We start from the raw sequence: 24,676 nt of genomic DNA, 5'->3' as shown, positions 1-24,676 counted from the left end.
GGTAAGGAAAAACTCTCTCTGATGATTTGAGGAAGAAACCTCAAGCAGACCAGACTCAAAGGGGTGACCCTCTGCTTGGGCCATGCTACAGACACAATTTACAAAATGAATATACAGGAAATTTTGTCGGTGCACAGGACAGGAGGGTTGCAGAAGTAGACACCCACTCCCATCTTTGGATGGTGCCGCACCTCAAACAGAGAAAAAACAAAACAGAATCAGGTATCAGAAAGACAACAAATACATATATAATTTATCAGCATGAAGCAACAAGAAAAACAAAAGAAATAATAAGGTGATTGTCGGCCACTTGCCCTAAGCTTCACTAAAAGACCCAGACTTTAGATGAAGTTGAGGCCGCGGCCCGCTTCCCATTGTTACATCCATTACTTTGCAGTTTTGATTTGTGCCCTGACTGGCAGCCACACAGACACTTTGTCCCTATTTTGTGAAAGTAACCATCTTCCAGACCTGAAGTGAGCATCCATTTAGGGTGGTCAAGTCACTGGGGTCATCAACAATGTGCGCTGGATCATGCTTGAGAAATGTGCCATATTGCTGTAGTGTCCCAGTTGATGCTGCCTCATCCATGTCTCCTTCCTCATTTGTCACCAAATCATTGCAGCGGTAACAAGGTTTCTTCAAAGACACCTAGAACCAGACACATCCAGACATCAGTTTAGTTCCCTGGTTATCATTCATTTTAGTGATTCATTTCAATGCCATGCAACACTTTGATTTGAGTGGAGGAACTGATTAGTGAATTCACCTGGTGACATTACTGGTTGGAAGAAAAATATATAGACTTTTGGCCTTGCTCCTGACTTATATGTACAGTTTTGAGTTGTGCAAGACCAGTTTTGCATTTGTGATACACCATTTTTTTTTAACCACTGACACAAAACTGAAATAAAACATAGAACAAACAAGGAATGAGTTTCCATGGTTACCACAGGACCACTTATGACCCATGTCATCAATTACCCTAATTATAGTTTTGAAATATAGAAATTGTGATGAAATTGTTGTTTGTCTTTCTGCTTCCCCAGGTCTTCAGGGTCACCACAGCAAATTCAGTAAAAATCCACATTGAGAGTTGATACAAGTTTTACACCAGATGTCCTTGACACAACTCCATTATTTTTTTCCATTGAGAAAGACACACCCCTTGATCTTCCAACTGGCTCCCAGGCAACTATTAATCTGGACCTACTCTGCTTCATTTCTGAGATCTGACAGGATCAGGTACACACAGAGTGGAACAGCTGAATTTAAATGATGATATTATCTCAGCTTATATCATCTCAGCATTGACGTTCATGCGTCTGAGTCTTCGGCCTTTGAGATCAAGAGAAACCTGGAAAGAGCTACTATAGTCATGAGCTCTCTGGACCAAGGTGTTTGTTGATGCCAGTGCCAATGCCTTTGCCGGGATAATGAAGGTCCAGGTTTTTTGGGTCTTGGTGCTTCCTGACTTACTGTATGGTTGAGAAATGTCAAGGCTAACAGTGACGTCAGGCATCGACTGTGTGTATTTGGAATAAGGTCCGTTTTGAGGATCCTTGGTTGTGTCAAATGAACACATACTAAGGGCCCCTTCACACACAGTACGAATGTATGACACATAGTATGTGGTCGAATTGCGCATGAAGTGCGGATGAAGCAGGAATTGTATGCAATACGTGTGAATCTGTAGCTGCCTCCAACGCCTCGTACACCTGTTGCTACAACTATTTGTGCACGCCAGCAGCTGGAAGACAGAGTGTGCGCTGTGAGAGCCCATCAAACCCTCTTGCAGCAGATATCAGCCAAATTCCAGCTGACACACGCTTGTTTGGCACTTAGAAAATGTGTGGCCATTCGCACTATTAACATGAAAACAGTCAGCAGATGATCACTGTCGAGCTGGATGTGAAATTTGTCTAAGTGCCCCACTAGTGTGGCTTTGCAAACAGCAACACACATGGGGCCTGCATGTGTATTGCACGTGTGCACGTGTCACATTTGCATAAAATATATGCTGCACAGACATGATCACATGGGGGCCGGATAGCCATGTGAGAATGCACACAGCACAGCGATGTGCCTGTCAGCTGCTGACCACAGACTCACTGACAGCTCACATAAGACAGACACAGTGACATGTTGGTGTGTGCGCTAAACTGACAAGGGATGTGGCTGCCGACAGGAGTGGCTGTGGAGATCTGTGGTTCTGGATGTCCAAGCTGGGAAATACGTACCGTGTTTGGACAGACATGAACTAACAACTGTCCACTGTGATGCGCGTGTGTCTGCTTTCTGTCCTCATGTCGCAATACATTAAAACATTTATCGCTTTTGTGACGGGTTGAAGAGCGCGTACATTGACAGGCTGTTCCATCTGAAATGGACTGTCAGTTCATGTGGACACACAGCAGGCGATCTAAATGTCACGTCTGTCTGGTCTACCGTTTGGCCAGTTATCATGGCATTTTTTTTGTCTTTTTTTGTAAATATGTTATGCCCTTGTTGATTTCCACACCATTTACAGGACAGTGATGGTAGTGCAGCGGTAAAGTAAAATTTAGTAAAATGTTCCAGTTAAAATGTCACAATATTTCATTTGTTTCACTCATTAATTATTTTGGACTTCTGTGTTCGCTTTGAGTGTGGCCTGGAATTGAAGTAGGATTTTGTGGCAGATCCAGCAAAGTTTGGGATGATTTTCAAGCACTATAAAAGAGGATGCTCTGAGCCTTGGGAGAGGAATTGTCTCTGCTGTTCTCACTGTACATATGAAATTTCATCCTGTGATGATTATGCTGACTGCCCACTCCCACCTACATGACAGTAAATACATCCTGCACCCGCGGCACTGGTGCCTCACGCGACCCGTGGGATCTCAGTTCCTTTGCATGTTTTCTGCCAGTGGCATAAAATAATTACACCTGCTGCCTTCGCAGCTCTTCTTGTACTAGATATTTTACAACAGCGAATGTCAGCATCGTGAAAGATGATTCAGTAAGGCGAAATGATGCTGTCTGACACATTACTCTGTTCATTTCAGCAAGATAAAATCAAGCTGCTACTTTTACTGTATTTACTCATAGACTGTATATATAAAGGACAAGTCCTCCACGAGGTCACTTGAAGGTTTTCTGAAGAACGGGTTTGAAGCACAAGTGGGTTGGTTTTAGATGTCACCATCTGACTCTGCACAACTTGTGACTCAATCATAAATGGATAAAGAGATGGCGAATAGGCAAGACTGGTGTAATTTCTGAGCAGGATGATGGAAGTGTTATGTGGGCCACCCGAAGAGGAGGTACTGCTGGCCAACGCCAGAGGGCGCCCTGCCTGTAGTCGGGTTTCAGGCACCAGAGGGTGCAGTCACCACCCAGGAGCCAGGACTACCAGCTGTCAGAAATCTCTCATCATCATCCCATCCCATATAAGACTGGAGGAGACACCACATCTCTGCCGAGATATCCGTTTACCACTCAGGTAAACTCTCAGCCGTTTGAGTGTGCCATACGCACGTGATCTTTTTCTGAGTGTTTGCAGGAGATCCTGGTGACTGCTTTCAGCTGGTGCTGAGTTTTGTGGTCCGTGTAGGAGTGACGTTCTTCACCCCTCACGCCAAAACGGATAAGTAGCTCTCAGGCTCTGCACTATTGTGTTTTTGTATCGGAGGTGGAGATTCTCCCACAAAAGGAACTGAACTGAATTGCTGATTGTTCTGCTGGGTGTGCACCCACCCACCATTAACCTGTCTTCTGTTCCTGCCAGCAGTACCGGATCTGACAGCTGAAGTAGAGGCCACCTGGGGACTCGGGACTTGGCGGCTTTGGTTTGCTGCAGGTCTTCGTTGGCGGCGGAACCTTGTGGGCCCCGGCTCTTCTCTGGATAGGCGTCTCCTACCCTCGGACCTGCCCACATGTCACCTGTTGACATTTGTAATTGACTGTCTAAAAATAGTATTCGACCTGTTGTGCACATTTGCCACAATAAATTGTATTTATTTGACTACCCATTGACCATTCATTTGCGCCCCCTGTTGTGGGTCCGTGTCATTACACTTCCCCAACAGGATATCTCGGCCAACGTCATGGATCCCGAGGGGCGTCAACCACCAATTGAACAGCCAATGGAACAGCGGGGTGCACAGGCGTCTGCAGGAGGCGTGATTGGTGAGTTGCAGCAAATCCTCACCGCCTTTACTGCTCGGTTGGATCTAATGACCGAGCAGAACGTCATCCTCAATCGTAGAATGGAGGCTCTCACCGCACAGGTGGAAGCGCGCGCTCAGGTCGCTGCTGCAGCTCCTCCTCCTGCTGACCCGGTGTCGAATATAGACATTCCACTGGTCATTCAACGACCCCACCCACCATCCCCTGAAGCATACATAAGTCCCCCAGAGCCGTACGGGGGTTGTGTGGAGATGTGCGCGGACTTTTTGCAGATGTTCGCTCGTCTTTTCACAGCGTCCCGTGATGTACGAGTCGGACGTCAGCAGGGTGGCTTATGTAATGAATTTGTTTCAAGGCGAGGCACGCGCCTGGGCTACGGCGCTCTGGGAGCAGAATTCACGGCTCCTTACCTCTTATACTGGGTTTGTGAGGGAGTTCAGAACAGTCTTTGATCACCCAAACAGAGGCGAGACTGCTTCTACGACGCTGCTGTCAATGAGACAGGGGCGTCGGAGTGCAGCTGAGTATGCGGTCGACTTCTGCATAGCGGCTGCGAGGTCCGGCTGGAATACCGCTGCACTCCGCGCTGCCTTCGTAAACGGACTGTCGTCAGTCCTGAAGGAGCATCTGGTGGCTAAGGATGAGCCGCGGGATTTAGATGGGCTTATAGATCTGGTTATACAGTTAGACAACCGATTGGAAGAACGTCGACGGGAGCGAGACGAAGGACATGGCCGGGCACGCGCCGCCCCTCTCCCTTCCCGTTCCGAAGCAGCCCCGCCTTCCCCACGCTCCAGAGCCCGAGTGCTCCGTGTGACAACAGCTCCCCCTGCTGACGAAGCTATGGACACGAGCAGGGCCAAAATAAAATTAGAAAACAGACAGAGGAGGCTGGCCCGCGGAGAGTGCTTTTTCTGTGGCTCTAACGAGCATCTGCAGAAACAATGCCCCAAGCGGTCAAACACCAACGCTCACCCTTAGAAACTGGGCTAAGGGTGGGCCATAACACACACGCGGGTACTGCACGAAAATCTGCACGAATCCCAGTTGTGATCCTCTGTGGGGATTTAACCCTTCAAGCCCCAGCACTGATTGACACGGGGTCGGAAGGGAATCTGCTTGATAGCAGATGGGCTACCGAAGTAGGGCTCCCTCTAGTGGCTCTTCCTTCACCAGTGAGGGTACGGCACTAGATGGCACCCTTCTTCCATTAATCACACACCAGACACAGCCCTTAACACTGATTGTGTCTGGGAATCACAGGGAGGAGATTGTGTTTTTTGTGACACCTTCTACCTCCAGAGTAATTTTGGGCTATCCAAGGATTAGTAAGCACAATCCCGGGATCAATTGGCTGTCTGGGGTTGTGGCTCAATGGAGCGAAACCTGCCACCGGGAGTGTTTACGATCCTCGGTTCCACCCGGTGTGACTGCTAAAGAGGAGGTTCGAGTCCCCCGCAATCTCACGACGGTGCCTGTTGAGTACCATGATCGTGCTGATGTTTTCAGCAAAGATCTGGCACTCACTCTACCCCCGCATCGACCGTACGATTGTGCCATTGATTTAATCCTGGGTGCTGAGTATCTGTCCAGTAAACTGTACAACCTCTCACGCCCCGAGCGAGAATCAATGGAGACCTACATCCGGGACTCATTAGCTGCCGGGTTGATCCGGAACTCCACCTCCCCGATGGGTGCAGGTTTCTTTTTTGTGGGCAAGAAGGATGGCAGACTCCGTCCATGCATTGATTACAGAGGGCTGAACGAGATCACGGTTCGCAACTGATACCCGTTGCCCCTGTTGGATTCAGTGTTCACGCCCCTGCATGGAGCCAAAATATTCACTATATTGGATCTTAGGAATGCGTATCACCTGGTTCGGATCCGGAAGGGAAACGAATGGAAGACAACATTTAACACCCCCTTAGGTCACTTTGAGTACCTGGTCATGCTGTTCGGCCTCACTAATGCCCCCGCGACGTTCCAAGCATTAGTAAATGACATCTTGCGGGACTTCCTGCATCAGTTCGTCTTCGTATACCTAGACGATATCCTCATCTTCTCCCCGGATCCTGAGACCCATGTTAGGCATGTACATCAGGTCCTGCAGCGGTTGTTGGAGAACCGGCTGTTTGTGAAGGGCGAGAAGTGCGAGTTCCACCGTACTTCTTTGTCCTTCCTGGGGTTCATAATCTCCTCCAACTCCGTCGCCCCTGATCCGGCCAAGGTAGCGGCCGTGAGAGATTGGCCCCAACCGGCAAGCCGTAGGAAGCTGCAACAGTTCCTCGGCTTCGCTAATTTCTATCGGAGGTTTATCAAGGGCTATAGTCAGGTTGTTGGTCCCCTTACAGCCCTGACCTCCCCAAAAGTTCCCTTCACCTGGTCGGATCGGTGCGAAGCCGCGTTTAGGGAGTTGAAACGCCGGTTCTCTACTGCGCCAGTTCTGGTGCAGCCTGATCCTAGCCGACAGTTTGTTGTGGAAGTAGATGCCTCTGACTCAGGGATAGGAGCTGTGCTGTCCCAGAGCGGGGAGTCCGATAAAGTACTCCACCCCTGTGCCTATTTCTCCCGCAGGTTGACCCCAGCAGAGCGGAATTATGACGTCAGCCATCGGGAGCTCCTGCCGGTGAAGGAGGCCCTGGAGGAGTGGAGACACTTGTTGGAGGGAGCTGTGGTTCCATTCATGGTCTTCACCGACCATCGGAACCTGGAGTATATCTGGACCGCTAAGCGTCTGAACCCCAGGCAAGCCCGTTGGTCTCTTTTTTTTTGGCCGTTTTGACTTTAGGATCACCTATCGCCCCGGGACTAAGAACCAGCGGTCGGACACACTGGCCCGGGTGCATGAAGAGGAAGTCAGAGCGGAGCTGTCGGATCCACCAGAAAACATCATCCCGGAGTCCACTATCGTCGCCACACTGACGTGGGACGTGGAGAACATCGTCAGGGAGGCCCTGATGCGTCACCCGGACCCCGGCGGTGGACCGCCTAACCATTTGTATGTCCCACCAGACGCTAGGACTGCAGTTTTGGACTTCTGCCATGGTTCCAGGCTCACCTGCCATCCAGGGGTGCGGAGGACCGTGGCAGTTGTTCGGCAGTGGTTCTGGTGGGCGTCTTTGGAAGCCGATGTCCGGGAGTATGTCCGGGCCTGTACCACCTGTGCCAGGGGCAAGGCAGTCCACCAACCGGAGAAGGGACTCCTCCAGCCGCTGACTGTGCCTCATCGCCCCTGGTCCCATATCGGCCTGGACTTCGTCACGGGTCTCCCTGCGTCCCAGGGTATGACAACCATCCTGACGATAGTGGACCGGTTCTCAAAGGCGGCCCACTTCGTGGCCCTCCCAAAGCTCCCGTCGGCCCAGGAGACTGCAGACCTCCTGGTCCACCACGTCATACGTCTGCATGGTATCCCTACGAACATCGTCTCAGATCATGGTCCTCAGTTCTCCTCCCAGGTCTGGAGGAGTTTCTGCAGGGAACTGGGGGCCACCGTGAGCCTTTCATCCGGTTACCACCCACAGACCAACAGACAAGCAGAGCGGGCTAATCAAGAGCTGGAACAGGCCCTGTGGTGTATGACCTCCGCGCACCCGATGGCCTGGAGTCAACATCTGGCCTGGATCGAGTACACTCATAACAGTCAAGTTTCATCAGCAACCGGCCTCTCCCCATTTGAAGCGTGTTTGGGGTACCAGCCGCCATTGTTTCCGGCTGTGGAGGGAGAGGTCGGGGTTCCCTCGGTCCAGGCCCACCTCAGGAGATGCCGTCGGGTGTGGCGTACAGCCCGCTCTGCCCTGCTGAAAGCCCGGACGAGGGCGAAGAGCCATGCAGACCGCCGACGTGACCTGGCCCCGGAATATCAGCCCGGGCAGGAGGTCTGGCTGTCAACAAAGAACATTCCTCTCAACACAGAGTCGCAAAAGCTGATGGACAGATATATCGGACCATTTCGGATCACCAAAATCATCAGTCCAGCCGCAGTGAAGCTGAAACTCTCGGCTTCACTGCGGATCCATCCTGTTTTTCATGTCTTCAAGATGAAACCATACCACACCTCGGACCTTTGCACCCCCGGACCTGCGCCGCCTCCTGCCCGTATCATCGACGGCGAGCCTGCGTGGACTGTCCGCAGGCTCCTGGATGTTCACCGGAGGGGTCGGGGTCTCCAATATCTGGTGGACTGGGAGGGTTATGGACCTGAAGAACACTCCTAGGTGAAGAGGAGCTTTATCCTGGACCCGGCCCTCCTGGCCGAGTTCTACCAGCGACACCCCAACAAGCCGGGTCAGGCGCCAGGAGGCGTCCGTTGGGGGGGGGGGGGGGGGTCCTGTTATGTGCGCCGCCCGAAGAGGAGGTACTGCTGGCCAACGCCAGAGGGCGCCCTGCCTGTAGTCGGGCTTCAGGCACCAGAGGGCGCAGTCACCACCCAGGAGCCAGGACTACCAGCTGTCAGAAATCTCTCATCATTATCCCATCCCATATAAGACTGGAGAAGACACCACATCTCTGCCGAGATATCCGTTTACCACTCAGGTAAACTCTCAGCCGTTTGACTGTGCCGTACGCACGTGATCTTTTTCTGAGTGTTTGCAGGAGATCCTGGTGACTGCTTTCAGCTGGTGCTGAGTTTTGTGGTCCGTGTAGGAGTGACGTTCTTCACCCCTCACGCCAAAATGGATAAGTAGCTCTCAGGTTCTGCACTACTGTGTTTTTGTGTCGGAGGTGGAGATTCTCCCACAAAAGGAACTGAACTGAATTGCTGATTGTTCTGCTGGGTGTGCACACACCCACCATTAACCTGTCTCCTGTTCCTGCCAGCAGTACCGGATCTGACAGCTGAAGTAGAGGCCACCTGGGGACTCGGGACTTGGCGGCTTCGGTTTGCTGCAGGTCCGTGTCATTACACTTCCCCAACAGGAAGACTGAACACTCCTAGCTGCCAAGCTAGCTAAATGTAACAAGAATTAAATAGGCGTCAGGTGATTGAATAACGATAATTTTTGCAGATAACACGGTGGCTATACTGGGTGGCTTTTAAAAACCATGATCTGCAATTAAATCACCTCAATGACTGTGGTCCTGTCAGTATAGCTAACATTACTCAGCTACTGATACCTGCTAACTCTAATACACAAATGAAATAATACTAATAGTTCACTCACCAGACATACCAACCCAATCTCACGCCATGTTCATGATGGCATCTGGAAAAGTAATTTAATCTAGATTAAATTAGATAGAACTTTATTGATCCCTTGAGAAGAGTCCCTCTGGGAATTTGAGGTTCCAGTAGCATTGTATAGCAGCACACAGGGTAAGAAGCACACAGAGTATCAAAAGTGAAAGAAAAAAGAAAAACAGTTTGCAAATATAAATGTAAATGCACAATATAAATACCAGACATGGTATTTAGATTGGAAATGGGTAACATTTTCATAACATGTTTTTAGTCTTATTTTAATATGTGAACACTACCCCTTCCTGTAACTCTAACCATAACCTCCCACAGAATTCCGGCATCATCCCGTATTTTTTGCTCCCATCACAAAATTAATTCATGCTTCTTTCACAAATTTTCATGACGGTATCACAAACGAATAGATGAATGTACTTTTCGTGATGCCATCAAAAAATGACATGAAATATGGTTGTACGGCCACAAAATGTGTGACAATTTCATGATGTGGTCAAATTTAGTCACTATTTTTAACCCTAATCCTAACCCTAACCACAACCCCAATCATTATTCCAAAGGTCCATTGGTCCAAAAATCTATTGGTCTGAGGGTTCCTAAAGAAAGCTGGTCAACTAGTTAGCAAGCAAACTGTTCAAAACAGCAGTGGCACCTTTTTGTTCTCTAATCTCCCTCAGGATTTGAAAGTTTCTCCGTCAGACATCCTCGTTCAGCTTCTGGGCTGACAGCAGGAAAGTGCTACAGCTCCAGATATCCACCTGCATTGCCCTTTTGGGGCAGCATGGTGGCTTAGTGGTTAGCACTGTTGCCTCACAGCAAGAAGGTCATGGGATCGATTCCCACCTGTGGACTTTCTGTGTGGAGTTTGCATGTTCTCCCTGTTTTTGCGTCGTTTCCTCCCACATTTAAAGACATGCAGGTTAGGTGGATTGGAAACTTTATAATTGTCCAGGTCTCCCTTGCAAAAGAGATCTCGATCTCAATGGGACTAACCTGGTTAAATAAAGATTAAAATAAAATTTGGCATAAAATCCGGGCATTAGACCGTCTCCACATCCAGCCCGATGGACCAATGGTTAATTGGAATATTGAATAGTCATCCAGTACTTCAGTACTCAAATCAACCCTAAATATATATAACTTTCAGACTTAAAATGGCATAAACCAATGAGTTATATAAAATTCACCCGAGTACAGTTGTCATGATGAGAGAAACTACCTATTGAAACCAATACCACATTTGTACAAGTTTATTTCTGCTGTAAGGTTGTCAATATTAACATGGGGTTCCCTGGGGATTTACTCACTTTTGGAGTCAGCCTCAAGCGGCTATACAACTGCAGGTTGTTGCTTTTTCCCCATTGGCTTCATTTTTCAGTTATGGAGGTTGCCACTGCAGCTGCTAACTGTAGATGTTATAGTCATTGAATTTGCTTGTTTGCATCACCCAAATTGTCATTGTGAGACCTTTCCCACGTCGCCCATACGTACACACTCCACCTCACAATAGATTATCTGCCAAGAAATTATACTGAGACAAAAATCTGACTGCGGATCTGTCGATTTGTCCAGTGGCTACCGAGGCACTGTTATTTGTGTTTTCATGTCCATCTGAGCCAGACTATAATGGAGCTTTTTTACAATGTGGTGTGACAATCCAATCTGATGGCAGTAAAAACTCCACCCAGCCGCGCTGAGTGGAAAGATTGCACACAAACGACCCCTCTCTTGCTAAATCAGGCAAATGGGGAAACGACGTGTTGCACAATGGCTTTGTTGTATTATTAGTCGTTGTGAGGAAGCTACAATTGTCGGATCAGATTCCAACAAACAAGACAGAGAGAGAGAGAGAGAGAGAGAGAGAGAGAGAGAGAGAGAGAGAGAGAGAGAGAGAGAGAAGGGGGTGTGGGGGGGTGGCAAAGTCTGGGAAAATATCAGTTTCCTGTCCGAGACTGCAGGGTTGAGCCTGAGTAAGTGTTTTCCTGCTTTTCTCGGTGCTGCACTGCACTTTCTGACCCCGTTACTCTCTCTCTCTCTCTCTTCAGTTATTTGGCTGCTTCATTATTTACTTAGATCAGGAAAAGCAAGCAAGCTTGACCAACCATGCAAGCATGCACACACACACACACACACACCCACAGCATTGATTAGCATAATACGCCACAGATTATCCCGACAGTTTGTGCTCAGAAAATAGTTGCGATACAGCCCCAATTCCAATGAAGTTGAGACATTGTGTAAAATGTAAATTAAAATAGAATACAATGATTTGCAAATCATCTTCAACCTATAGGACTGCATTTATATAGCGCTTTTCCATTCTGCATCAGACGCTCAAAGCGCTTTACAATTATGCCTCACATTCACCCCGATGTCAGGGTTCTGCCATACAAGGCGCTCACTACACACTGGGAGCAATAGGGGATTAAAGGCCTTGCCCAAGAGCCCTTAGTGATTTTCCAGTCAGGCAGAGATTTGAACCCATGATCTTCTGGACTCAAGCCCAACACCTTAACCACTAGACATCACCTGCCCTAACCTATATTCAAACTGAATACACCAAAAGACACGTTTTACACGTGTTATAACAGCGTGGCTTTGTAGTAAAACAGTGCGGGTACTAGACTCGCCAGTCCAGACCTGTCGCCCATTGAAAATGTGTGGCGCATTATGAAGTGCAAAATACGACAATGGAGACCCCGGACTGTTGAACAACTGAAGTCGTACATCAAGCAAGAATGGGAAAGAATTCCACCTACAAAGCTTCAACAATTAGTGTCCTCAGTTCCTAAACGCTTATTGAGTGTTGTTAGAAGGAAAGGTGATGTAACACAGTGGTAAACATACCACTGTCCCAGCTTTTTTGAAATGTGTTGCAGGCATTCAATTTAAAAAGAGCAAATATTTGCACAAAAACAATAAAGTTTATCAGTTTGAACATTAAATATCTTGTCTCTGTGGTGTATTCAATTGAATATAGGTTGAAGAGGATTTGCAAATCATTGTATTCTGTTTTTATTTACATTTCACACAACGTCCCAACTTCATTGGAATTGGGGTTGTAACTTGTGATGTGGTGCTTCAAAAACATTGCAAATAAAAAGCATCGTGAATGGAAGTCTTTCTGATGTTGCAGAACTGATCCAAGACAACTTTGGATGCTGTAGCTCCTCTAAAAAAGAGAGCTTTAAATCAGAAGTGCCTGACTCCGTGGTATAACTCACAAACTCGTAGCTTAAAGCAGATAACCCGTAAGTTGGAGAGGAAATGGCGTCTCACTAATTTAGAAGATCTTCACTTAGCCTGGAAAAAAAGTCTGTTGCTCTATAAAAAAGCCCTCCGTAAAGCTAGGACATCTTACTACTCATCACTAATTGAAGAAAATAAGAACAACCCCAGGTTTCTTTTCAGCACTGTATGTTGTGAAAGTGTAGGAACACGGACCCACAACAGGGGGCGCAAATGAACGGACAATGGAGGAGTCAGATAACACCGCTTTTACTGTTGTGAAACAGGCACAACAAACACAACAGACTACAATCTCGAAATTGAGTCCAATTACAGCGGTGTCGTGTGGGCAGGCTCAACGATAGGAGACCTCTGTCCAAGTCGAACCGGAACCAACCCGATTTCCTCTGCCACCGAACCCCGGGAATACTGGAGCCGCCAAGTCCCAAACTCCCAGGTGGCCACTGCCTCCGCTCGTCGGATCCGGTACTGCTGGCGAGGAACAGAAACAGTCAGGTGTGGGCGCGGCTGCACCCAGCAACATGTAAGGTGGAAATACCACCTCCACCTCTAATCACAAAACAACACTGAAGTGTAGGAATATGTGTACTTATCCAAACACGTCCAATATGGTCTTCAGTGTCCTAAGCACAAGCAACAAAGTATTACGTCTCTGAATGAAACAACTGGCTGAGTTCGTTACCTCTTTGATTGAGCGATATCTCGGCAATGAGGTGGAGATGCCATCCAGCTGATATACCCCTCCGCTGATGGATGACAGCTGTCTCAGTTGATAGGTGACAGCTGTCACCTTGGCTGCTCCTGTCAGGCGGCAGCGCCCTCTGGTGCCTGGAGCCCGCACTCCAGGAAGGGCGCCCTCTGGTGGTGGTGGGCCAGCAGTACCTCCTCTTCAGCGGCCCACACAACACTGTAGCCAGGCTGACAAAGAGTCAGAGCTCTATTGAGCTGAGTATTCCATTAACTTTAACTAGTAATGACTTCATGACTTTCTTTGCTAACAAAATTTTAACTATTAGAGAAAAAATGACTCATAACCATCCCAAAGACGTATCGTTATCTTTGGCTGCTTTCAGTGATGCCGGTATTTGGTTTGACTCTTTCTCTCCGATTGTTCTGTCTGAGTATTTTCATTAGTTACTTTCATCCAACCATCAACATGGTTATTAGACCCCATTCCTACCAGGCTGCTCAAGGAAGCCCTACCATTATTTAATGCTTCGATCTTAAATATGATCAATCTATCTTTGTTAGTTGGCTATGTACCACAGGCTTTTAAGGTGGCAGTAATTAAACCATTACTTAAAAAGCCATCACTTGACCCAGCTATCTTAGCTAATTATAGGCCAATCTCCAACCTTCCTTTTCTCTCAAAAATTCTTGAAAGGGTAGTTGTAAAACAGCTAACTGATCATCTGCAGAGGAATGGTCTATTTGAAGAGTTTCAGTCAGGTTTTAGAATTCATCATAGTACAGAAACAGCATTAGTGAAGGTTACAAATTATCTTCTTATGGCCTCGGACAGTGGACTCATCTCTGTGCTTGTTCTGTTAGACCTCAGTGCTGCTTTTGATACTGTTGACCATAAATTTTATTACAGAGATTAGAGCATGCCATAGGTATTAAAGGCACTGCGCTGCGGTGGTTTGAATCATATTTGTCTAATAGATTACAATTTGTTCATGTAAATGGGGAATCTTCTTCACAGACTAAAGTTAATTATGGAGTTCCACAAGGTTCTGTGCTAGGACCAATTTTATTCACTTTATACATGCTTCCCTTAGGCAGTATTATTAGACGGTATTGCTTAAATTTTCATTGTTACGCAGATGATACCCAGCTTTATCTATCCATGAAGCCAGAGGACACACACCAATTAGCTAAACTGCAGGATTGTCTTACAGACATAAGACATGGATGACCTCTAATTTCCTGCTTTTAAACTCAGATAAAACTGAAGTTATTGTACTTGGCCCCACAAATCTTAGAAACATGGTGTCTAACCAGATCCTTACTCTGGATGGCATTACCCTGACCTCTAGTAATACTGTGAGAAATCTTGGAGTCATTTTTGATCAGGATATGTCATTCAAAGCGCATATTAAACAAATATGTAGGACTGCTTTTTTGCATTTACGCAATATCTCTAAAATCAGAAAGGTCTTGTCTCAGAGTGATGCTGAAAAACTAATTCATGCATTTATTTCCTCTAGGCTGGACTATTGTAATTCATTATTATCAGGTTGTCCTAAAAGTTCCCTAAAAAGCCTTCAGTTAATTCAAAATGCTGCAGCTAGAGTACTGACGGGGACTAGAAGGAGAGAGCATATCTCACCCATATTGGCCTCTCTTCATTGGCTTCCTGTTAATTCTAGAATAGAATTTAAAATTCTTCTTCTTACTTATAAGGTTTTGAATAATCAGGTCCCATCTTATCTTAGGGACCTCGTAGTACCATATCACCCCAATAGAGCGCTTCGCTCTCAGACTGCAGGCTTACTTGTAGTTCCTAGGGTTTGTAAGAGTAGAATGGGAGGCAGAGCCTTCAGCTTTCAGGCTCCTCTCCTGTGGAACCAGCTCCCAATTCAGATCAGGGAGACAGACACCCTCTCTACTTTTAAGATTAGGCTTAAAACTTTCCTTTTTGCTAAAGCTTATAGTTAGGGCTGGATCAGGTGACCCTGAACCATCCCTTAGTTATGCTGCTATAGACGTAGACTGCTGGGGGGTTCCCATGATGCACTGTTTCTTTCTCTTTTTGCTCTGTATGCACCACTCTGCATTTAATCATTAGTGATTGATCTCTGCTCCCCTCCACAGCATGTCTTTTTCCTGGTTCTCTCCCTCAGCCCCAACCCGTCCCAGCAGAAGACTGCCCCTCCCTGAGCCTGGTTCTGCTGGAGGTTTCTTCCTGTTAAAAGGGAGTTTTTCCTTCCCACTGTCACCAAGTGCTTGCTCACAGGGGGTCGTTTTGACCGTTGGGGTTTTACATAATTATTGTATGGCCTTGCCTTACAATATAAAGCACCTTGGGGCAACTGTTTGTTGTGATTTGGCGCTATATAAAAAAATTGATTGATTGATTGATTGATCCATCGTGACATCCTACCTATTTCAGTCAGGTCTGCTCTGGGAGCTTGCACTGGTCCAGAAGATCCACTGCACCATGGAGCCTGGTTGGTTATTGGATGGCAACCACCCATGCAGATAACTTATCTGTCCCCATCCATCAATGTGCCAACCAGGTTCTCAACACAGAGGCTCTCCTCATTTTAGTCTCCCTACTTAATCAATCATTTGACACAATAGCTCTGTTTCCACTGCAAGAACTCAACCTTCTCCAAAGATTTCTTTGTCCCCACCTTGGTGAAAACCCACCGGGTTCAGTGATGGCAAACATCGAATGCCAGTGATTGTTACCAAGAAAACCACAACCTTAATGTTAGATGCAATGCAACATAAAAAAAAAATAAGTTTGCTTGGGAGCTCTTGCTAGCATCCAACATGGGGCACAAGTCAGAAGGCAAAAGCAGAAGTAATTTATGCTTCTTTTTTTATTTGGCATCCCATTACATTGCTAACATATGTAATGAAAAGTTTTACAATATCTATTTCATGAATTGTTTACTTGACTCTGCTCTTCTCCATTGCAGCATCCTTTCCAGTGCAGCATCTGTCTGTCTTTTGTCCCCGTGTTGCCAGCTCACTGAGGTCTGTGGTGCAGTGTTCCGTTGGTTTTTACAGTCGAAGGAACTTTTTTGTGGTCATTCAGATGCTTGTGGTTCTGCTTCAGCTTTTCTCTTTTCTCTCGGCACCATTTCGCAGTGTGTTTAATTCCGTGGGTATCCAGGTGCTCTGATGTTAATTCCTCATTCCTCCTCAAAGATTAAAATCCTCACTGTACCTCGTCCGTTACCTGTACCTCCTCATATGCTTTGCTATCTATTCTGTTTCATTTTCTTTTGCTTAATTTTAAAAATTATCCTTGTTGTTGTTGTCACCTTCCCTTACATGAGTTTCACCAATCAGCATTGGGCTCTACTCTACAGCATTTCAGGGCCACTCAAAAGTGTATATTCTGGAGCAATGACTTATTTACTCTCCAAAAAAGGCAAAAAAAATAAAAATAAAAATCTGTTTGTATTGGTGGGGGGGCTGCAGTGGACATGTGCAAAGGTGTCAAACCTGCAAAAATGGCCCGCAGGTTTCTGGGGTGTAAGTGGACCTAAAGCCATTGTAGCGGTACCCAGGGATCCCTTGAAGAGAGCGGTGCAGTCCCTGAAAAAGGCTCCAAAACTTTTATGAGCAGTCCCTGTGTTGGACAAATATGCAATGGGTGTGACTCTCTCAAATGTGCCACAAGTTCCTGCAGTGGAAATCGACCTAATGTCATTCTGACAGTACCCAACAATCTCGTCTTTACCTTTGGTCACAGGATAATGTCCAAATCCTGTAACCACACAGTAAGACAGGAATCACTAGGACCTGAAATACTTGGACCTTCATTCTCTTGGGAGAGACCTATTAATCCTACCTATTGTTAAAAAAAATCCAGTCAGTCAAAGAGCCAGATTTGAGGTATGTAATTTGAGATATGTATATTATATAGTGCTTTTCCATTTGCATCAGATGCTCAAAGCGCTTTACTATTATGCCTCACATACACACAAACACACTCACACGTCATGCAGACAATGAAGCACCAGCAAAGAGTCCAATTACTCATTTGTTTGGTCCATTCAACAACAACAAAACTGGGAAAAGGAAACGACAACAAAAAGTGTCAGAGCTTCACTGATGAATAGTGGAAAATTAAAACAAACACAAACAAACCAAAAAATACCCACAACAAAAAGTGTCCGAGCTTCACTGATAAAAAGTGAAAAATTAAAACAAACACAAACAAAAAAAAACCCACAACAAAAAGTGTCCGAGCTTTACTGATAAAAAGTGAAAAAAAATAAAACGAACGAACCAAAAAAACTCACAACAAAAGTATCTGATGAAAACTAAAAAAAAAAAAAAAAATACTCAACTTTTGTTATGGATGTGCATGGATATGCTAGATTGGCATGTTACCTACAATGTGCTTTGAAGATGTAACATTCATCAGTAACTGCAATATTCCCATGCCAGTTTGTCAAGGTTAGAGACCACGACCTTCTGGGATGCACATCTTTAGCAGCATTATAGAACCTATAATTGTAGCAACATGGATTTCTATTGTCATGCCAACAAAGTATTCCAATTTGTGCAAAGCTGAACTGGAGAGAGGTGAGCGAAAAAATGAATGAGGAAGACAGGAAAAAAAGACATGCTGGCAATTTGGGGCTGAGAACGAAAATACAGGATGAAGTGTTAAAGGAGGGAGTGGGGGTGTAGGAAAAAGAAGAAAGACATCAAAGAGAGTGGGAGAGAAGGGAAAAGGAGAGTGGGTGTTTATAAGCAGAGCCACACTGAGGAAAATGATGGAGTTGGCTTTTGGGAGCAAAGGTAGAGAAGTGGAGTGATGAGTTCAGCAAAAGGCCTTGGATCCAATCAAAGTGAATGTTTTTGATTCTGTTTTTCATTTCACCTAAAATAATGTTACAGTGCTCTCTCGCTCATAGCTAAGCACCGAGCTCGGTCTTTGAGCCGGTACTCATCTGGAGCGAGAACACTTCTGTGTGACTCCACATGAACCGAGCAACCTCACTGCTGCTGCGGCTTCTGGAACCAAACACTGGAACAAAGGCGATCCTTGTTTCACTTTGTCAATCCAAGATGACTTATCATCATATTTGGGATGTAAGGCAGTTTACAGACTGAGCACTGATGGTGATGAATGCACACAGTGAACTATACAGAGTAAAATAGACTCTGCTGGAGTACATGGAGTTTCATTCCAGAGTATTAAACCAATTCTATCAGAGTATTAAATCACAGTCTGAAATTAAGTTGATCAACTCTTGCAGAGTTTATTTATTCTGCTATGATACAGCTGATTTACTGTGTTTTCCAGTTTATAAGTGGCATTAGAAGTATAATTTGCACCTGTCAAAAATCCCTATTGAAGAGGAAAAACATATACTATAAGTTGCACTGAAATATAAGGTGCACCTTTATTTTCTGTATCTACAACTCACGTTTTCACACACTGTTCCCTGATGGTGAGTTGAACAACAGATAGGATTTCAGGTGCACATGTGCACACCACAGCATGTCCTCTTACTGACTAAAAGGGACTTTTAAATTCTCAAAAATAAGCAAGATGGACAAATAAACATGATGGACAACATATTGGATGCAATTTGGTGCAGTTTGACAAGAGAAACCATCAGATGGACACAGATGGAGAAACTAACAGTGAATTTATATTGGAAGCCCTGAGCTTGTGGTGTGTGGTAAAAGGACTTTTAAATTCCAAAATAAGCAAGACTGTTTGTCAGATCAGCCTCAGCTGTCGGATACGGCTTGTGCACGGCGCAATGACGTAAATGGACTGCATTTATATAGAGCTTTTCTGTGTGCATCAGACACTCAAAGCGTTTTACAATTATCCCTCACATTCACCCATTCACGCAAACACACTCATGCATCGATGTCAGGCTGCTGCCACGCAAGGCGCTCACTACACACCGGGAGCAACTTAGGGATTAAGGACCTTGCCTAAGGGCCATTAGTGATTTTCTGGTCAGGCTGGGGTTTGAACCGAGGATCCTCTGGTCTCAAGACCGACACTTAACCACTAGACCATCACCTCCCCACCTCCCCTCTCTGATGTGCATCCTTTATTATGAAAATTTTGGGTTTTGCCTTTGACATAGCTCCATTAGGGTTGGATGGGGAGCGTCGGGGCACAGCAATTTTCAGATCTCTCCAGAAATGTTCGATCAGATTCAGGTCTGGGCTCTGGCTGGGCCACTCAAGGGCATTCACAGAGTTGTCCTGAAGCTACTTCTTTGATAGCTTGGCTATTTGCTTAGGGTCATTGTCCTGCTGAAAGATGAACGGTCACTTCAGTCTGGGATCAAGAGCGCTCTGGAGCAGGTTTTCATCCAGGATGTCTTATGGTATGGAAATTGAAGACTTAACAGTATTCCCTGAAACTCCCTTCTGTCTGATCATTTCTTAATAACATTTACATTTACTCTGATGGACTACCCAGCAGTGGGGAATGAGTTTCATTACACTAGAAGTCTTTCAGAAAGCGCTGTAACTAGGTTTAAGGATATGATTCCTTCTTTATGTTCTCTAATGCCATATACCAACACAGTGCAGAGTAGCTACCTAAACTCTGTAAGTGAGATAGAGTATCTCGTCAATAGTTTTACATCCTCATTGAAGACAACTTTGGATGCTGTAGCTCAGGGGTAGGCAACCTGTTCCAGAAAGAGCCATGAGGGTGCAGGTTTTCTTTGCAGCCACTGACTCCACCAGGTGATTTCACTGATTAACTGATTCCATCTGCTCAAACTGATATTAATCAGTAAAATCACCTGGTGGAGTCAGTGGCTGCAAAGAAAACCTGCACCCTCATGGCTCTTTCTGGAACAGGTTGCCTACCCCTGCTGTAGCTCCTCTGAAAAAGAGAGCTTTAAATCAGAAGTGCCTGACTCCGTGGTATAACTCACAAACTCGCAGCTTAAAGCAGATAACCCGTAAGTTGGAGAGGAAATGGCGTCTCACTAATTTAGAAGATCTTCACTTAGCCTGGAAAAAGAGTCTGTTGCTCTATAAAAAAAAGCCCTCCGTGAAGCTAGGACATCTTACTACTCATCACTAATTGAAGAAATAAGAACAACCCCAGGTTTCTTTTCAGCACTGTAGCCAGGCTGACAAAGAGTCAGAGCTCTATTGAGCAGAGTATTCCTTTAACTTTAACTAGTAATGACTTCATGACTTTCTTTGCTAATAAAATTTTAACTATTAGAGAAAAAATTACTCATTACCATCCCAAAGACGTATCGTTATCTTTGGCTGCTTTCAGTGATGCCGGTATTTGGTTAGACTCTTTCTCTCCGATTGTTCTGTCTGAGTTATTTTCATTAGTTACTTCATCCAAACCATCAACATGTTATTAGACCCCATTCCTACCAGGCTGCTCAGGAAGCCCTACCATTATTTAATGCTTCGATCTTAAATATGATCAATCTATCTTTATTAGTTGGCTATGTACCACAGGCTTTTAAGGTGGCAGTAATTAAACCATTACTTAAAAAGCCATCACTTGACCCAGCTATCTTAGCTAATTATATGCCAATCTCCAACCTTTATTTTCTCTCAAAAATTCTTGAAAGGGTAGTTGTAAAACAGCTAACTGATCATCTGCAGAGGAATGGTCTATTTGAAGAGTTTCAGTCAGGTTTTAGAATTCATCATAGTACAGAAACAGCATTAGTGAAGGTTACAAATGATCTTCTTATGGCCTCAGACAGTGGACTCATCTCTGTGCTTGTTCTGTTAGACCTCAGTGCTGCTTTTGATACTGTTGACCATAAAATTTTATTACAGAGATTAGAGCATGCCATAGGTATTAAAGGCACTGTGCTGCGGTGGTTTGAATCATATTTATCTAATAGATTACAATTTGTTCATGTAAATGGGGAATATTCTTCACAGACTAAGGTTAATTATGGAGTTCCACAAGGTTCTGTGCTAGGACCAATTTTATTCACTTTATACATGCTTCCCTTAGGCAGTATTATTAGACGGCATTGCTTAAATTTTCATTGTTACGCAGATGATACCCAGCTTTATCTATCCATGAAGCCAGAGGACACACACCAATTAGCTAAACTGCAGGATTGTCTTACAGACATAAAGACATGGATGACCTCTAATTTCCTGCTTTTAAACTCAGATAAAACTGAAGTTATTGTACTTGGCCCCACAAATCTTAGAAACATGGTGTCTAACCAGATCCTTACTCTGGATGGCATTACCCTGACCTCTAGTAATACTGTGAGAAATCTTGGAGTCATTTTTGATCAGGATATGTTCTTCAATGCGCATATTAAACAAATATGTAGGACTGCTTTTTTGCATTTACGCAATATCTCTAAAATTAGAAAGGTCTTGTCTCAGAGTGATGCTGAAAAACTAATTCATGCATTTATTTCCTCTAGGCTGGACTATTGTAATTCATTATTATCAGGTTGTCCTAAAAGTTCCCTGAAAAGCCTTCAGTTAATTTAAAATGCTGCAGCTAGAGTACTAACGGGGACTAGAAGGAGAGAGCATATCTCACCCATATTGGCCTCTCTTCATTGGCTTCCTGTTAATTCTAGAATAGAATTTAAAATTCTTCTTCTTACTTATAAGGTTTTGAATAATCAGGTCCCATCTTATCTTAGGGACCGCATAGTACCATATCACCCCAATAGAGCGCTTCGCTCTCAGACTGCGGGCTTACTTGTAGTTCCTAGGGTTTGTAAGAGTAGAATGGGAGGCAGAGCCTTCAGCTTTCAGGCTCCTCTCCTGTGGAACCAGCTCCCAATTCAGATCAGGCAGACAGACACCCTCTCTACTTTTAAGATTAGGCTTAAAACTTTAATTTTTGCTAAAGCTTATAGTTAGGGCTGGATCAGGTGACCCTGAACCATCCCTTAGTTATGCTGCTATAGACTTAGACTGTTGGGGGGTTCCCATGATGCACTGAGTGTTTCTTCCTCTTTTTGCTCTGTATGCACCACTCTGCTTTTAATCATTAGTGATTGATCTCTGCTCCCCTCCACAGCATGTCTTTTTCCTGGTTCTCTCCCTCAGCCCCAACCAGTCCCAGCAGAACACTGCCCCTCCCTGAGCCTGGTTCTGCTGGAGGTTTCTTCCTGTTAAAAGGGAGTTTTTCCTTCCCACTGTAGCCAAGTGCTTGCTCACAGGGGGTTGTTTTGACCGTTGGGGTTTTACATAATTATTGTATGGCCTTGCCTTACAATATAAAGCGCCTTGGGGCAACTGTTTGTTGTGATTTGGCGCTATATAAATAAAATTGATTGAAATTGATTGATTGATGTCACTGTACATTGCTGCATTCATCTTTCCCTCAATCCTGACTAGTCTCTCAGTTCCTGCTGCTGAAAAACATCTCCACAGCATGGGGTGGACGTTAAACAGACACGTGCCAAAAAGCATTATGAGAAAATTCAAACGACCTGCTCTCATCACTTCCATCCAGTAGATGGCAGTGTTCTCTGCATTTTGACAGGGGTGGGGGAGGAGGAAGTGATGACATTAGCTCATTTGAATTTTCCCATAATGCTTTTTGGCACATCTGGTTAACGTCAAACCTTCAGAATTTGTGCATTACTTTAAAACTAAAACATATAGCTGATATTTTAACTTTGTCAAAATGACAGAGTTGACATTTTCCCTAACCTGTCCAGAATTAGTTGGTTTAAATGAAACCATGAGTGAAAGGTGCTTTGTGCGTCATGAGTCTTGGCCACTCTGTGAGTACTGGCATGAAAATAAATGTTTTTTTTTTTTCTGCTTTGCAATAACAGCTAGTATGCTTACTTTTACGGTGGGAGGACTGAACTTTTCATGGTAGTCTGTTTATTGCAAAGCATGCCACCAAAGCTAACATGTAGGATTTTAGGTTTTATGGATGTATTTGAGTGTTCAGCTTTATTGCTATGCAAAAAAAAAAAAAAAAAGTTAACGACTCAGAGTTATTAAAACTAAATTTTGGTCCGCTGATGGTTTTCAAAGTTGTCTGAAAAGCTAATCTGCTAACAAAAATGTTAGCTTTGCTAATTAGCGGTTAGCAGAATAGCAGAACTGTGCCCACCACTGGTTGTATTTTTAATAAATTTGCAAAAAAAAAAAAAAAATCATAAAACCCTTTTCAAGCTGTCATGGGATATTGTGTGTAGAATTTTGAGGAAAAAAATAATTTCATCCATTTTGGAATAAGGCTGTAAAATAACAAAATGTGGAAAAAGTGAAGTGCCATACTTTCCGGATACACTGTAGCGATATTCCACGGTGAATTCATTGAGAAGGCTCTCGTAAATGCAACGTAATGTAAACACAAAACTTCTTATAAACAAACACTGATTTGAGAAAAAAATAAAGAAATATAAAAACAACTCTGAGATTTGTTTTTCATGTTCCCACAAAAACTCTGACTCAGATGAAACTCTAAATACACATGAAAACTCTCACAAATACATAAAAAACAACCATGTGTGGACTTCTTCAGCACTATGGGCTACGTTTGCATGAAGTTTCTCACATGCGCACACATGCACCGTGGCTGTCTGTCTCCCACATGTAGCGTTTGTGACGCATAGGAAAAGTCATTAGACCCCACACTTCCTCTGCAAAGAAAGAAGAAAAGACATGAAACACACAGGAAATGCGTGGGTGACTGGCTGCATGTGTGTGTGTGTGTGTGTGTGTGTGTGTCAATTTGTGTAGTTGTGCACACATGCATCTCCCAGTCTGAATTTCTGCTCTGATGGCTGGTGACCAGTGTGTTGTAATTGCTTGGCTTTGATTGTTCACAATGCAGAAACAACAACGCCAATTACAGCCAATTAAGATGTAGAGCTAAAGGTTGGCTTGCTGAGCAGACCGCGTTATTATATCACAATCTTGCAGATTCAGCATTTACTCGACAAGATATACTTTTTCCACTATAACCTGCAGTTTTTAATTTCTATTAAATAGAGTGCATATAATTAAAAGACATTCAGTCATCTTGTGGGGGGGGGGGGTTAATGTGCTGAAAAGGTGGTTGAGTTATTAAGAACATTTAACCCAGCTGATTGGGCAGTTCTTGCAACCACAGGCACACTTGTGGTAAACTTTAAATACATAGTATATATATTGGCCAACAAATGCACCCATAGCTTCAGTTGTGTACTTTTTTAAATGTTGGGTTTCATTTCTCCACACACAAAGGTACAAGCAGAGCTTCTGCTTTTTAACAGAACATGTGGTTCTACTTGTGTAATTAATCACTTGATGTGTTTAGTCTGAAGTCTGTACAAGGAAGCTGTGTACATCATTTTACATCATGCACACACCAGTACTTCCTTGTGGGAGCATGTTTATCAGTATTATTTACAGTCTGTGG

The 24,676-nt window shown here is 44.7% G+C and overlaps 1 long non-coding RNA gene across 3 annotated transcripts in view; it reads right to left on the bottom strand.

Annotated features, from left to right (window-relative positions):
* Positions 1 to 263: 263 nt before the first annotated feature.
* LOC117514680 overlaps positions 264 to 24,676 on the bottom strand; it is a 287,762-nt gene continuing 263,349 nt past the window's right edge. For all 3 annotated transcript variants that reach the window (XR_004561929.1, XR_004561928.1, XR_004561930.1), the window contains exon 5: positions 264 to 651. This is a non-coding gene — a long non-coding RNA (uncharacterized LOC117514680). The remainder of the gene's footprint in view (positions 652 to 24,676) is intronic.

The sequence above is a fragment of the Thalassophryne amazonica genome, chromosome 7 (genome assembly GCF_902500255.1).
Source record: "Thalassophryne amazonica chromosome 7, fThaAma1.1, whole genome shotgun sequence".
In the NCBI taxonomy this organism is placed as follows: Eukaryota; Metazoa; Chordata; class Actinopteri; order Batrachoidiformes; family Batrachoididae; genus Thalassophryne; species Thalassophryne amazonica.
The sequence above is the reverse complement of the archived record's forward strand: the minus strand, read 5'-3'. Positions and strand labels throughout refer to the sequence as shown.